This window comes from Ambystoma mexicanum, chromosome 8, assembly GCF_040938575.1.
Source record: "Ambystoma mexicanum isolate Mex_15411 chromosome 8, UKY_AmexF1_1, whole genome shotgun sequence".
Classification (NCBI taxonomy): domain Eukaryota; kingdom Metazoa; phylum Chordata; class Amphibia; order Caudata; family Ambystomatidae; genus Ambystoma; species Ambystoma mexicanum.
The window spans coordinates 148,635,392-148,652,414 of record NC_090929.1 but is presented as its reverse complement, the minus strand read 5'-3'; the positions used below and the strand labels follow the sequence as shown (position 1 = coordinate 148,652,414).

Sequence of the window (17,023 nt, the reverse complement as noted above, 5' to 3'; positions counted from 1 at the left end):
TAACCGGTGTAGATCAGCCATGTGCAACCTGTTTGATTTGATTTATTTGTAAACGCGCTCCTGATGAAATTAATCGTATCTGGGCGCAGGTGTATCATGCGGTAGAATAGTCTACCGTCCATAGAAATATTATCAGATCAGAAGTTTCACAGGCCAGTGACTAAACATCAATATTCTAGTTCACAGAATAGGTAGGTCTTCAGGGCCTTTGTCTGCCGCTGCATCCAGGCTCCTGGACATGTGTGTAGGTAGACTCTGATTTGCAATTAGTAATATGCGAGAAAGGCATAGACTTTCATTATAGGGTAAAACTACTGTTAACAAACCCATCGATTTTGGGGGATTTAAAAATGCTCCACAAGTGAAGTACATTTGCTACATACGTCCGGACCTGACCTGGTAAATAAATAATATATTGCTCTGGTTCCAAGCTACACTCGAGGAACTTGTGAAAAATCAACCGAGGAAGATCTCAGCTGCGGAAAAGCTTTACCTTAACTTTCTGCCAAATGTTTGCTAGTGGCATCAAACATGACATAACATGTGACATCATAAATGACGTAACTGATGACATCCTTGCTAATGTCGCAAGTGGCCAAACACATGTGGTCTCCAAGGAGATCTTGCAAATGACATACCGTCAAAGATGACCTATTAAACACCAGGCAGTCAATGATAAGTGCAAAGCGGCATCTTCATACCATGGTGCAACGATCACCCACCTCAAAGCGAATCTGAAGCAGCCCATAGGAACAGAGATGGAAAGGTTTATGATGTCTGGTTTTACGTTTTAGGGTTTGGTGGCGAGGTCGCTTGTATAAAATCTGGCTATAAATAGATTTTTGCAGGACGAGAAGCCATGCTATTTAAAATAATTATTTTTGAATACATACAAAAAGAAGAGTTCCCACTTTTTTCCATACGTCCCTCTAAAATCAATGGATTCTCTATATTTCTACATATTTAACAGGCAAATAGAAGTGGATGAGTGAATTTGTACCAGGGAGGATAGCTGAGGGGCAATGCACTCGCCTTGGAAGCAACACGACGCAGAGCAACGCGGATACGATCCGCGATTGCGCTTAGAAAACTCTGGGTATTAAGTGCGTTATAAATAACCAATTATAATTTATAATTATGCTGGTCTATTACTTGCTTTTCAACAGCTGTTTGCGGGCCCGTAAAACTCCTTGCCTGCTGCAGCCCTTGTGCATAAGCCTTTCCATTACTGTTTTTGGTAACTTTTCATTAGACCTGCTGACCAACCACAGAAGAAGGGCAGATAGTGATATGATGGCACACCTGGCCATACCTGCTCTGGCATCCATGCCAGGTGATGGCACCAGCATTGCTTCGCTGGGGAACTTCTGTTTGTCTAGATGATATTTCATCCTCATTGCACTTCTTTTGCCATTAAAATTAGTCACATTCCTTGATTCTGGCCCTACCGCAATTCAAACAATAACCATAAAGCTAACATCAAAATTACTAAATATGGGTCATTTTGTTTTTTTTACTTTTTTTTTACAAGAGTACAATCTGGTGACAAGGTCACTCAAAAGCAATGTGTGCCTATTGTATTGAGATTCTAAAGCTTCAAAATCACTCCTGGATATATCTTTAAGTTGCAAGGGGTGGGGGGTAGGCGTGGTTAGGTGAATCTCGGGGGACATGATGAACAGACATAACCCATTTGAAACTCTTAGTGGTCTCTGGAACCTCTCGCAGTGTTGACCTCTATTAAGGTATATTTTCACATTTGGATTTACATGTATTGAAGGAACAAGATGTTTCAGCAAGAAACATCTACATTAGATCAACAGTGCACAGAGCATCCCAGTAGGAGGCGCGATACATTAGAGGGAATGATAATGAGTGACTGACTAGTTCATGTTAGGGAGCAAACATATAGAAAAAGGTCATGAACAAGATTCCCGTCAGACAGGAGTCATAGGGGACTGGAGATGTACAAGGTCTTAAAACCAGTCGAGCTGGGAACAGGGTGATCCAGGAGGGTGCGCGGGGGGGGGGGGTGATGAGCCAAGGAGTTGTATGTGTATTTTCTGGGCTTGGGAGATGGAGCTTCAATGGTGCAGATTTAAAAGAGTAGCAGGGCTGTTGCTAGGTCTGGAAAAGATCCGGGGCTACGATAATGTGGGGACTGCCGGGACTCGGGGCTAGCTAGCATTTTGGTTGTAGCCTCCCTGAACTTCTATCTGGGGCTACAACCATGTCTCCCTAGCAACTCCTTTGGCTGGTAGTGTTGTTTTTGACGTGGGGTTGGGGTTCATTCAAGCAGTGAAGAACAAGATGGGAGAAGTTGCGCATGCGAGTGAAAGGGTGGGGACAGAGAGATTAAAGGAATAGTTCACTCAAAAATTATATTGTCCCGATCGTTCAGGCATATATTTTTAAGCATACTGTAATCAATCTTTAAAAAAAATCCTATGCATCTTACCTTAGTTTACCTCACTTTTACACATGCAAAACGGGATGGGCGCCGCCATCTTGTGCTAACCTTATCCGTTGATGCATCCGTAGAGGAGGAGCCAAGTGCCTCTACCAAAAGACCAGCCCCCATATTGCTTATATGTTGGAAACCGGAAACGCGACATGCAAAACAACAATAATGGCCCCTATATATTTGTTGGTTGACATGTCCTTCTTTACATAGAGCACACTGATGGAAGCACAGACCCTCACCAGTGATGAAACCATTCACATGTCTAGTTTCCCAATGGGGAGCCCTACCGACTTGCACAAAGTGATATTTTAGAGTGTTGGATGTGGCCACATTTCTAATACTAATGGTACAATGGAAAATTAGTATTAGACATCTAAGAGTAATTTGTGGTTCGTTGCTGTGTGTGCTCATTGTGGGCTTCCGATCACTATCCCCCCCCCCTGAGACTAAGTCTTGACCGATTGCCGATATACCTGAATTGGTCTGGCTTGTCCAGAAAGTTCCCATTTCACTAAACCATAGGTGGCTTCCTGAACTTTGGCACATCAGGTAAGAGTTTAGAAATCCCTCTTAACACCCTCCTCCAGCACTTGTACACCCATAGTCACCTCCTTCAATCCCATGAATGTAACTTATCTAGTATGGGCATGCAATGTCACCTGTCTCATATGATGGCAGAGAGGGATGCCTCAGGTGCGCAAGGGAGTATGAACCGACATGCATGAATTGTAGTAAGCACTGTGCAATTGAAGGCAGTTCCCTGTTATGCTCACGCCAGGATGAATATAACCCTCTAGGGAAAGAAGCCAAGAGATAGCTTGCAAGAATAACACGGTTTCATTGTACAGAATACAAAAAATAGAATCAGGGACCAAGGAACTATTCTCTATCCTTCGAGAATTAGAAACAACATTGACACCACAGGAACACTGCATCAAAGACACCACCTGGTGCTCTAACATCAAAAAAGCATTGCTAGATAAAATCGCTCTCCTTCAAACTAAAATTGAAATAAAGAAATGTAGCTTCTCCTTAGACGCCCAACTTGTTGAGCATACTGACGTCATGGTGAACCAGACAACCCCATTTCAGTTTGCTCCAGATTCAGTAGCAGAAGTCATAAAAATAATTGAAAGCCTTAAACCTTCAAGATGTGATTGAGACACCTGCCCAGCCACTCTTATCAGATATGTTGTAGTGGATATCACACCTTTCATCACAACCTTAATTAATGCTTCCTTTGAAACTAGTACAGTCCCCACCAATCTTACGGATGCGTGGGTCTGCCCAATTCTAAACAAACCTTCATTAGACACTAGCACACCTAACAGTTACCAGCTTTTTAATTATGGTAGTGTTTGTTCTGGACAGGGCTGCGTACCTCCAAATTCAAAATGATCTCGAATTAAACAACCTCCTTGGCCTTAGCCAGTCAGGTTTTAGACCAGGTCATGGCCCAGATTCTGCTCTCATTGACCTCAAAACTCTAATGGACAAAGGCAACATAGCTCTCCTTCTCTTGCTAGACCTTTCTGCAGTCTTTGACCTGGTCAACCATAACGCCCTATGCAAGCATTTGACATCAGCTGCACACTTCTCTGTCCAAGCTACATCCTGGATAAAATCTTTCCTCTCTAACAGGACAATTAGAGTATTCCCACCTACAACAACAGCCGACCCGGCCCCAGTTCTATGTGGAGTGCCCCAAGGCTTGTGCGCTTCACCCACTTTGTACAACATCTTTACAAAGCCACTATTTGACCATCTAGACAGTTTGGGTGTCACCTACACTAACTATGCAGATGACACCCAAATACTCATCCCGCTCTCAGGCTCTTATGACACTGACACTAAGCTCTTGAGCAAAATCTAACAAGTCATTCAGGCTTGGATGGCCATTCATGGCCTCTGTCTGAGTTGCTATTGATTGGCTCACAAAACTGCCTAAATAAACTACCTGAAGAATTCCAATCCTTCATCATTGATAACACTACCATTCAGGTAGCAAAAGAAGTCAAAACGTTAAGGGTTTACCTTGACTCGACTCTCGCCCTAACCAAACAAATCAATGCTACAGCCTTGTCGGTGGCTTATACAGCTAAACGTATTACTGCTTGCAGGCCTTTTCTGTCCCCTGACAGCTGTATCATCCTGGCTAGAACACTTATATTATCGAAACTGGACTACTGCAATGCATTACACATTGGCACCAGTCTTCGTAACCGTAACAAACTACAAGTATTACAGAATAATGCATTAAGAGCAGCTCTTAACATTCCTAAAGCCAACCACATTACTTCCACCAGACAAAAGGTCTAGTGACTCCCAGTGAAGAACGGAATCGCCTACAAAATGCTATCACTTACCCACAAGTGCCGAGCAAACAAAGCCCCTAAATACTTAAACTGCAAGTTCAACAAAAAACAATCTGACAGACCTACCAGATCCTCCCAGATCAACCAACTTATGTTACCCAGATACAAACTTGAAAAAACTGGGGGTAAGAGTATCTCCGGTCCTAGCCTCCAAATAGTGGAAAGCCCTGCCTTCAGACCTCAGACCTGAGCCAGCATACTGGACCTTCCGAAAAAAACAAAAACTTGGCTAGTCTCACATGATTAAGAAGGGCTTCACGCGACAGAGGCTTATCACTTGAGGGGCTCTAATGTACCTTAGTACTGTTACTGCTCTATGTTTATGAACCATTCACTTCACCTCCTGTCAATGTCATTTGGACCACTGTATTTCTGGCTCAATCATTGTAATTCACACTACTTCGGTATATTGCCTTGTAAGTAATTGTACTACCATAGCCTGCCACTTCTCTCTGTATGTACTTGTTAGTTGTAATGTAAACTATGTACTTGTCAAGTGTAATGGAAACTACCTGCACTTTAATTGTAACATGTAAAACCTGCACCCAGATACCTTTGAGTGAGGAGCGCTATATAAATAAATCAAACAAACAAACAAATAAGCAAAGGACTTTGCTGCTCGAGAAGGTTCTGACTCCAGAATGAATGTTGTTGCCTTTTAAGAGGCCACAGTGGCAGCAATGACATCACATATAGCGTCTGAACCTGTACAGTTGATTGATAAGACAGTATACATGATCCTGCTCCACAGGGGATGCCATGTTACAATTGGTTTATTTCTCAGCCATCTGCTGATTCCCACGTGGGTCAGCTGGGCTCATCTCTCCATGGAGTGAAGGTCAGTTCTCTCATAAGTTATATTGTGAAAACTACGATAATATGCTAAGCCTACTACTACATCACTACGGCATGCACCTGGGTGACTTGGGGGCTGGTGCCAGGGGCAATGGAGGAAGAGATACAGTCACACTGAGACACACATTCTGCGCTTTGTGCCATGAAACAGTGCTGGACGAGGGAGAGGTGGGGTTTCCACTGAATTTTCTTACAGAGGTGATATATCCCCAGAGGTAGCAGCAACACATACCATTCTGGATTTTTCTTACGTTCCTGTGGTGAAACATGTTTGCATAGCTGTTTGTAACTGTCATTGGTTTTCTGAACCACTTTCCCGAAGCAGCGTCGTGTCCAGTTCACAACATCAAAACCTACCCATCTCTGGCTGCAGTCACTGAAAACAGGATGCTATTGTTATTTGGCCTTGAGCGAAAGTCAGCAACTGTTCGAAGGACACAATGGGCCTCATTACGACCCTGGCAGCCGCGGTATGAACGGTGCAGATAAGGTACCGGCACTGTTCATACCGGGCCGCCACATTACAAGTTTGGTCGCGGTGGCGGTATGCACGTCTGGTCTGGCCAGACGTGCACACCGGCACCCACAAGCACACCAGGATGCTAACGAAAGACCTGTTATTAACGTGTCCATTGTTAGCATCCTCCCCATTCCCATTGAGCCCTATGGGGGCTCAAATGAGAATGGGGACGCACCGAGGCCCGAAAATGGGAATTACCGGGCCCGCAAAAGTCAGAATGGCCCGGTAATTCCCTTTTTTCGCGACCCGGACACGAGTTTGGAGGTAGCCATGCCGGTAATGACGGCATGGCTACCTCCAAACTCATAATGAGGCCCAATGTGTCGAATACCCACAAAAATGATAGTATTTACTATATTGAAAGCGGACATACAAAAATGTAGTTTCCATTTCTGCAATCTATTTTTATGGAGCGGTTAGTCAACGTGACATCGAGAGAATGGAACTGCCTGAAATTATGTAAGCTCAACTATACATGATATTTGTGCCATTAAAAACTGAATGTGTGCTGTATGCATAATGACTAATTCAGTGATGTGCAAAAGTGCAATTTGACCAAAAGAATTGACACAGTACGTTATGTTGAATGATATTCAGGGATGTTGCTAGGTCTGGAAAAGACCCGGGGCTACGCTAATGTCGGAACTGTCAGGACTGGGGGCTAGCTAGCCTTTTGGTTGTAGCTCCTGAGATTCTATCTGGGGCTACAACCAAAAGACCACAGGCTATAGCCCCTTTAACCCCCCAGCAACGCCACTGATGATATTTATACCGCACACTATACAAAACCAAGTGCTCAACTCGTGGTTTATTTATCTGTCTAGTAATGATTGTTCTTTGTGTATAATTTAAAGAGGAGTGAATAGAGGTATGATTTTTTGGAACGTATTGATTAATGGACTTGAACACCAACATATTCGGTGCAGAGTCATGGGTTGTTAGATTGACCATATTATGATGATTATTCCTTGAAGATCCGCAACCACAACCTGTATGCAGGCTAATGATAGCTAAACCACTTTGTCCCATGGAATATCCTGGTGTGCTGTCACCACTACATCCTTGTGCACCATAAAGTAGAGTTTGAGGAGGGGTGGGGGCTGAACCTTTTCCGTGGGCACTTGGTTCTCTTTTCGATCACTAATCTTACCAGTTCCATTACAATGCCATGTGTCTGTGGTTCGACATAAAACTTTAATATCTTTGTCCTTATTTTCTGGTAGGGCCCGCTATGTGAAGTGGGTGCATCTGGTTTTCCATCCCATTGAATCCTGCCACCATGCACCAGGCCCCATCAGTCTTTCACTTCCTCAAGTCTTCTTTCCATAAGTTACTTGCCCTAGCCTTGGTTAGTACACTCTATCTCACCATCCACCCAGTGCCTACATGTAAACTCATCTTGACACTGTCACCTCACTCACACTACCATAACACCACAACCACACCCATGTCTACCCACAACACCAACCCATACCTCAACAACCCTTCTTTATGGATCCAACACTTTGCATCTAAACACACTCCATTCCAACCATGCTCCCTTGACATGAGAAACGCCAGACTTGGCACCAGACTCACTCACGCCTTTTACCACCAGTTGACTTCCTTCCATCAACATAAACACCCACAACCTATCACCAAAACTGCCTCCTCGCCAAACTCACTGACCTCCCAACCCATTAACCTCGCTGCGAACACTATTAAAGGTGCACTTATTAATGCTAGATCTCTCACAGCCCACGACACAGTGGTAGCGGACCTCATCCTTACCCTTGACTTGGACTTTTTGGCTGTCACGGAAACTTGGCTTCACGCAGCCTCTGGACCTCTACTCTCGTTAGCCATCCTACCAAGCTACAATATTATCAGACATGACTGCTCTACTAGCCAATCCAAAGGTGGCGGCATTGCCTTCATCCACAAAAACTCCCTCAACTTCTGCCTCTCAACTGTTCATCAAATCTCATCTATGGAAGTTCTAACAGCCAAATTCACCCTCACACCCAACCGCACCATCTCACTCCACCTACTCTACAGGCCCCCCAGGGCCATTATCCACCTTCGCGGAAGACCTGCAAAGCATCTTGACAGACAACACTAAAATTAACTCCCAAATTATTGTATTAGGCGATTTTAACCTGGGACTCACTGACCCCAATGACACGGCTGCCCTGTCGATTGACAACTTGTTTACTAATGCAGGCTTTACCCAGCACATCAACACCTCTACACACTCCAAAGGTAGAATCCTTGATTGGATAGCTGACCTTAACTGCGGACTCAATATAGCAGCTAACCAACCTTGTGTCTGGACCGACCACCACCTAATCACCTTCAAAATCCCTGCCAAAACCACCAGCCCCTCTTCAGATATTGCACCTGCCATCCCCACACGGAATAAGCATGATAATAACCTGTGACAAACTCCTCCCACTAATCCTTCCAGTCCTGAATTATGCACAGACCCTACTGTCCTGGTTGACACCTTCAACCATACTATGCCCAAAGCCCTTGACCTCTTTGCCCCATCTAAACTGAGAAAACCCAAACCACGAGCTCACATCAACTCCTGGTTTACACCCCGACTAAGAATTCTTCGCAAAGCAAAACGCTGAATCACATTGGAAGAGTAACCCTACAGAAGCTAATAAATTGTGTATCACTCTAGCTACTTTAAACTATAAGGAAGCTATACTCCAGGCAAAAAAGTCACTTACAATAAACGCATTGAGCACACTAAATCCAATACCAAAGAACTCTTCCGAATCCTGAATGAATTGGAAATCACTGTCACCGCACCCGACACCTCCATCAAAGACAGCACCTGGTGCTCCAATATCCAAAACGCTCTCATTGGTAAGATAGCCCCTCTCCAAGTTAAAATCAATGACAAACAGACTAGCCTACAAACCAACGTGCAACCCAACCCTCTCCCCACCATTGACAACTCTATCCCAGACTCACTGACTCCGTTCAGCTTCTCCCCCTTATCTATCCCGGAAGTAGAACATATCATCAAGAGCCTCAAACCTTCTAACTGCCAAGGGGACCTCTGTCCAGCACCCATCATCAAGGAAGCGGCCCGCGAGCTAGCTCCCTTCATCACTACTCTTATCAATTATTTAGTCAGCACAGGGACTGTACCGGACAATTTGAAGGATGCCTGGGTTATCCCGCTCCTTAAAAAAAAAACACCCTGGATGCCAATATACCCACAAAGTACAGGCCAATTCCCACAGTGCCGTTCCTACTCAAAATCATTGACCGAGCAGCATACTTACAGATTCAAGACTATCTTGAATCTAATAAACTCTTGGGTCTAAGGCAATCTGGATTCCGACCACGTCACGGAACTGAAACTGCCCTTATCGACCTCAAAAGTCAAATCAAAGATCTAAGAGACAAGGGTAAACTTGCCCTACTATTCCTTCTAGATCTCTCTGCGGCTTTTGATCTCCTCAACCATCAAACTCTGTGTCGCCACTTTAAACTAGCTGCCCATTTTTCTGACAAAGACACAGCCTGGATCACTTCATTCTTGGACATCAGATCGATGCGTGTCTTCTCTCCACTAGCAGCAGCATCGCTGGCACCCGTCACCTGTGGGGTACCAAAAGGTTCTTGTGTTTCTCCCACGTTGTACAACGTGTTCACAAAACCTCTATTCAATATTTTGGACTATCTGGGTGTCACATATACCACCTATGCTGGCGACACCCAGATACTCATCCCTATCTCTGGAGACTACGCAGCTGACTCTCTCTCTGTGAATGTCATCTACCTAGTCATCCAAGCCTGGATGGCGCAACATGGACTCTGTTTAAATGATGAGAAGTCAGAGCTTCTCATTCTCGGCTCACCGCAAAAATTATCCAAACTGACCCCTGAGTTCAATTCCTTCATTATCGATGGTAACACTATCAAAACCTCTAAGGACACCAAAACGCTAGGGATCTACCTCGACTCTACCCTACCCTTGGCCAGACAAACAAATGCAGTTTCCTCAGCAGCGGCTTACACTTGTAAGCCTATTACAGCCAGCCGCCCTTTCCTATCACCAGCCAATTGTATCACACTTGCCAGGACCCTTGTGCTGCCACAAATTTACTACTGTAATGCCCTTTATTTGGGCACTAACAAATGCAATTTAAACAAGCTACAAATCATCCAAAATAACTCTATTAGAGCCGCCCTCAACATCCCTAGGAACAAACACATCTCAGCCACCAGACGTAACTTACGCTGGCTTTCCGTCACTCAACGAATTTCATTGAAAACACTCGTCCTCACCCATAAATGCCTTTCACACCAAGCACCACTATACTTAGCCAATAGATTTACCCTACACAACACCAACAGACCTCGCAGAACTGCTCCGACTAACTTCCTCTCTATTCCACGTTTCAACCTGCAAAGATCTGGCGGAGCCAGCTTCCCTATTATGGCGGCAAAACTTTGGAACTCGCTTCCCAATCTGATAAGATCTGAACCGTCCTTCTACAGTTTCAAAAATATGGCTAAAGCCTGGCTTATCGCCCAAGACCCATCACCCATCTGCCAATCACCGCCCATGCGTTTGTCACCTATCCTCACTCTTGGTACATAGGTTTTGTCCTCTCGTTCACCTGTAACTTCTTTATGTATGTTTATAAATGTTTTTGTAATTTCTAATTTGTAACTTAAACTGTAATTGTTTTGCCATGCCTGCCTCATCATGTTGTAAACAAAATACGCGCCCGGATGCCCTCAGGCCTGGTGCACTCTATAAATAAAATAAATACAAAATTGGGAGCTGTACCTACTTCACAGCACTAAATGTTCATGCATGTCGTAGTCTCAAATAGTCCCCCATGTTGTCATGTGTGTGTTCATTCTGTGTTGTTTGCGTTCATGATTAGGTTTCATCCGGTTCTGAATAATTCGGTAACTTGTTATATTTGATTATAGAACGGCTACTAAAATATGTTATTTTATTCTGTTTTCCACACAGCTATATTCTACCGTTCTGCGTATGCCATAGTTTTCAGCTACCGTTGGATGGATTCTTCAACCAACACTGGCGGATAATCATCAACGGTGCTTATTTGATCACCGTTATGTGGGACGACTAACAGGGACCAATCTGCCTTTTGGCAGTACCAGAAATAAGGAGCAACCTGTCATCGGTTCTGTTGTGAAAAAGTGATGATGCGAAAGTGTTGTGGTTGAAAGTGAGACAATCCAATCTTCTCACAAACGGAACACTGTGTGCGGAATTAGAAAGTTTTGCTGGTGTAACATATGGACGCTCAAGAATTGGAGAATAGGGATTGACCGATTGCTGATCACAATCGCTGTATCATGAGGGCATTATTAACAACATTTGAAGCATGCAGTGTTCGCCTGCTATAACTTGTATGGCAAAAAGTATTCATTAATTTTGTGGACTTAATATTCTCTTGTGAGCATTCTTTGAAAAATAAAAGCACTTGTTACATTGCAGGCTTAATCTTTTCTTAAAAATAAATGTTTTCCTCTCCTATGTGGGACAAGAAAGAAAAGTTGCACGCTGTGAGAGGATGTGTGGGTTTATCTTCCTGGTTCTGTGTTAAGTAACGTTATGGCGTGGGTGATGATGGGGCACGTTTGGCTACGCTGGCCAAGACGTCATATAGGTGGAGAATATTGTTTGGACTGGTGATATCAGTTTGAGGGGGAGGCAATCTGTATTCTTGCCATGAGGGCACTTGAAGTTAGGGCGATACATCAACGGATGAGATTAGCACAAGATGGCGGCGCCCAACCCGTTGTTTTCGCATGTGTAAAAGTGAGGAAAACTAAGGTAAGATGCTTAGGAAACATTTTTAAGATCGATTACAGTATGCTTAAAAATACATGCCTGAATGATCGATCGGGATAATAACATTTTGGAGCAAACTATTCCTTTGAGGAGGGGGGCAGAACAGATGCTGAGTGGGTGGGACTAGTAAATAGTTGCTGTCGGCCAGGTAAGGGAGGAAAGACCAGGGATGGATTTAAGGAGAAGCAGTGGGAATCTGAAAAGGATCCTGTTTCTCATACAGAGCCAGCCAGAAGTCTGGGATGGAAGACTGCTCTAGAAGGAAACATTAAGAATTCATGGCACAGCCAGAGAAGGAGCAGCTCCATCTTTGCTCCCCTATGAACTCGCATAAATGATATACTGTATATATGCATGTCTCCACTTGTATTATCCCCCCCACCCCTCTTCACCACCCGGATTATTTTCTTTTTTGCAAATCATTATGCAATATTGTAAAGCACACTGATAGAGCATTGCTCCGACAGCTGTGTTCCCAGCTTTTGTACCGCATTTCTGAAAGAAGTGCTAGCCTTTCTACTCTTTAAATACAAACACAGACCAATAGAAACTCATGCTGTCTGGTCTAAGCCTGCGCCCAAACTCATTTGCATCAAATAGCAGCGAGTGCTACAAAAGGAGTTGGTAATCACCATCTTGGATCCAATATGAATGGCGTTCTCTTGCATAGCGCTTCATATGCATGAGATTTGGTTCAGAGCGCTTATGGAAATAATATCAGAAACAGAGAGGTTTTTATGTACACGAGCTCCAACAGGTTCAAGTGTGATTTCCAGCCTGTGGGGTAGGGCTGGTGTAGAGAAACCTCAGCGTGTGTGCACTCTGCAATACATGGATAGATAGATAGATAGATAGATAGATAGATAGATAGATAGATAGATAGATAGATAGATGGCTAGATAGATGGATAGATAGATAGATAGATAGATAGATAGATAGATAGATAGATAGATAGACAGACAGATGAAAAATAGGCGGATAGACAGATGGATAGATGGATATATAGATAGATGGATAGATGAATGGATAGGTAGATGGATAGATGATAGATGGACAGATAGATGGATCGACAGATAGATGGATAGATAGATACATGGATGGATGGACAGATAGATGGATAGACAGACAAACAAGATGGATGGATATATATATATATATGGATAGATAGATAAATAGTTATCCAGACAGACAGATAGATAGACAGACAGATAGATAGATAGATAGATAGATAGATAGATAGATAGATAGATAGATAGATAGATAGATAGATAGATAATAGGCGGATAGACAGATGGATAGATGGATATATAGATAGATGGATAATTGAATGGATAGGTAGATGGATAGACGATAGATGGAAAGACGGATGGATGATAGATAGATAAATATATGGATAGATGAAAAATAGGTGGATAGGCAGATGGATAGATGGATATATAGATAGATGGAAAGATGAATGGATAGGTAGATGGATAGATGATAGATGGACAGATAGATGGATAGATAGATAGATAGATAGATAGATAGATAGATAGATAGATAGATAGATAGATACATGGATGGATGGACAGATCGATGGATAGACAGACAAACAAGACAAACAAGATGGATGGATAGACAGATATATATATATATATATAGATAAATAGATATATAGATAGATAGATAGATAGATAGATAGATAGATAGATAGATAGATAGATAGATAGATGGATAGATAGACAAACAAGATGCATGTATGGACAGATAGATAGATAGATGTATTGGTGAGCTGAAATATGCTCTTGGAGCGAAAATGTCTTTTTAGTCCACAGTAGTAATTTACACTGCAATAACTTGTGGTTTGACATAACGAATGTTGCTACCTATTCAGCCAGTCTGTTGCTCTGTAAAAAAGTGTCACTATTACACTGGTGGTGGGGTAATTCCACACTACAATTAAGGGCTGCTATGTGGAGACCCTGTTAGTGGTTTGTTCGAGGGGATCGGGCCCCTTCTGGCATTAGATCTCAATGTGAAATAGCCACTGTTTGTTAGAGGAGGAGTTTGTTTACATGTCGGATACAAAGGATCAATACCGCAAGATCCTGTGTTCATCTTGCTAGCAGTGGACTCTACTATCCTCTCTATAACAAAATAAAAACAATATTTAATTACAAAGTAAATGCATTTCCTTAAATTGAAAACCACCCATTGATTAATGTAATTGACTGTCTGCTTGGAGTTTTCTGTGGCAATGCAACTTGTATTCACCTGGTGCATCACAATGAAATGACACTATAGATAATAATGACCGAGAACTGCTGATGTTTTCACACATATAAAGCCCAGAAGAGAGATTTAAGTCATCTTCCGTTGGTACAAGTCAAGTGTAAAATCTTCAGACTATCCACTCTTGGCTTTTAAGTCCATATTACATTTCATTCTGGTACTTGTAGTTTACAATTATAGTTAGGAAACTGAACATGTCCACTACTGCTTTGCAGAATAATCTCAAATGACGTGATCTAAAAGCCAGAGCATGAAAAATATCCCAACCCTTACCCTTGGGCAGGTCGCCCTGCCTAAATGGATCTTATTTTCGTTGTTGCCATAAATGGGGCCACTTAGAACTGATTGTGTTAAGTTTGCACTACAAACAAAGCTTCACTCAAACATTGTTTAACAGACTACATTGTTTGATTAACACATGGTTTGTCTACAGTGATTACTACATAGATGAAAGCAAAATAAACAACAGGGCACATTAGTGACTGAATTGCCACCTAAGTTGCATCATGTCTGACAATTGTGAGCCAGGGTTCTCTCCTAACAGAAAAGTGAAATAAAAGATACTAACTGTACTCAGTGTGATAGGCACCAATCTGTCTCCCTTTGTTTCTCTCTCTGTCCTCATGCTTCCCTTCTCTCTTTATCTGTCAGTCTATTTCTCCCTCTCTGTCTCACTCTATGGGAGCCATTAAGAATTGGGTGGTATCCCGCTGGTAAATCCACCAAACAAAATTAGCGATACCGGTACTCAGTCTGCCAAAATTACTGGAAGATTCCAAGTACCAGTAAGGGTAGGTTAATCGCAATTCCAGGGACTCGATAAGACTCTATGGGGGGATTGCCGGTATTACTGGCAGGGGTGTTGCTAGGTCTGGAAGAGATCCGGGGCTAATTTCTAAAGATGTCTTCTGGCATATATTGTAGTCATATTAATAATGTTACAGTTGTCTTTCAAGGCAAAACATAATCAAAACCTAGAATAACCATCTACGTGATTTTCGGACAGAAGGTTTTCATTCCAAGATGTGCAGTCTGCTACACTTCTATTGAACTATTTGAAATACCCTTTTCGACAAATAGCCCAATTGAGGGTTCCTGGCAGCTTTGAAGAAAATCATAGCGCATTTTGGGAACATAAGAATGGAGGCAGAACTTTACATTTGACAAATATATCTGTGATAAAATGGTTGAATCACTAAGCAGATGCTTAACACTCGGCTTGGTACTCATTTAATTTTTCACAACACTTAGCGGGGCTAGCCCCCACTATGGCCCCCTACACATATCATACAATTTGTTCAAATCATTTACTCTCAGGCAAATATTATTGATAAACGGTCTTAGTTGTATTTGTCTCCCCCAGTGGAAGAGTGTGTGCAAAGAGGTGGAACGTGCTTTGCTGGACTTGAGGAGTCCCGCTGCAGCGCAGCGGTTAGGCCCAGGAAGCCTAACTCATGTATGGCATTGCTTGTGTTTTTCGTCACCTGGCAGTTCAGACTGGTCGGTTTCCACGGCGCACTGTAAAGTACTTTTCCATAACTTTGGAGGCAGGACCAAGGCTAGTTTTAAAATGTTAAGTCCCCTTCTTTAATGGTGCAGGCAGGCACCAATAGTTATTCCGAGTCATGCTGATGGCTATGATTCATTTCAAACCTTCAATCTGTCACTTCTTAATTTTGGGGGAAAGCATAATATCTTAAAAAAACGAGGGACCCAGATAATGTCTCACTCATAGACGTATGACTCTGATGTCACCACGTGTGATGCACTGCCTGTGACGTCACCCGGGTCAAAGGATGCATTGTTAAAAAAAAATACATTTGCCCGCGCTACCCCTGTGACTACCCCTGACTGAGATGTTCTTAAATGCTGCAGTGGAACTATTTGAAGGACTGACACAATTGCTTTCCCAAACTCCCGAGAGGCGCGCATGTTTGACCTTCACGGGAGCCCTTCGTTTATTCCTCCCATATTAATATTCTGATCACTTGTTTGGCACCGCCGTACAAAACAGGGAAAATGACCTTTCTTCCACCAAAAATGTGATTTTCAGCAGCCGGCAGGATTATACTACATTTTTTCAATGCTGTGTCCTGCAGATGGACGTTCGCCGAGTCCTCATGAGCGATCCTAAAAGCAATGGCACAGTCTGGGGGCATAGAAAATGTCGACATCCTGCCCGAATAGAATGCACAGACATTGCTGCAGTTTGATGACACCTAGGTGAAGAGTTTACGTGTGTGTATACTACCTGTATACTCCTTTACCCCGTCCAGTGGAATATACCATCAGTTCCACAAAATTTGTCTTGCTGATAACTGTTCTGATAGCGAAGCAAATAGGGGCTCTCTAGCTCCAGCCCACTGCTGCCCCCACGTGGTAGTACAGTAGTAAACATGTTACTCACTTGAAGGATGAGCTGTCATTCATTTCTCAGCTTCATTTCACACTAGATTTGTTCCCAATAGTTTAGTTTTACTATTCGACTGAATACCGCCTATTGGGTCAAGAATGTCTTTTCCTTGTCTATTATAGTTGCCAGACAAGTTAATGTATTGATACACTCGTGTCAACCATGTATCTTAAATTCAGAAATGTATAATTATTGCAGTCAATTATAAAGTGACTGGTCTGAAAGTCTGTGTGCACAGGCCAAAGAGCGTGAGGAGAGACATTTCTAGAGTGTTAACATATTATGT

At 42.9% G+C, this 17,023-nt stretch overlaps 1 long non-coding RNA gene across 1 annotated transcript in view; it reads left to right on the top strand.

Moving 5' to 3' along the window:
- LOC138471724 (uncharacterized) overlaps nucleotides 1-11,695 on the top strand; it is a 243,050-nt gene extending 231,355 nt beyond the window's left edge. Inside the window, exon 2 of the long non-coding RNA XR_011268497.1 lies at nucleotides 11,205-11,695. This is a non-coding gene — a long non-coding RNA (uncharacterized lncRNA). The remainder of the gene's footprint in view (nucleotides 1-11,204) is intronic.
- The last annotated feature ends 5,328 nt before the right edge of the window (nucleotides 11,696-17,023 follow it).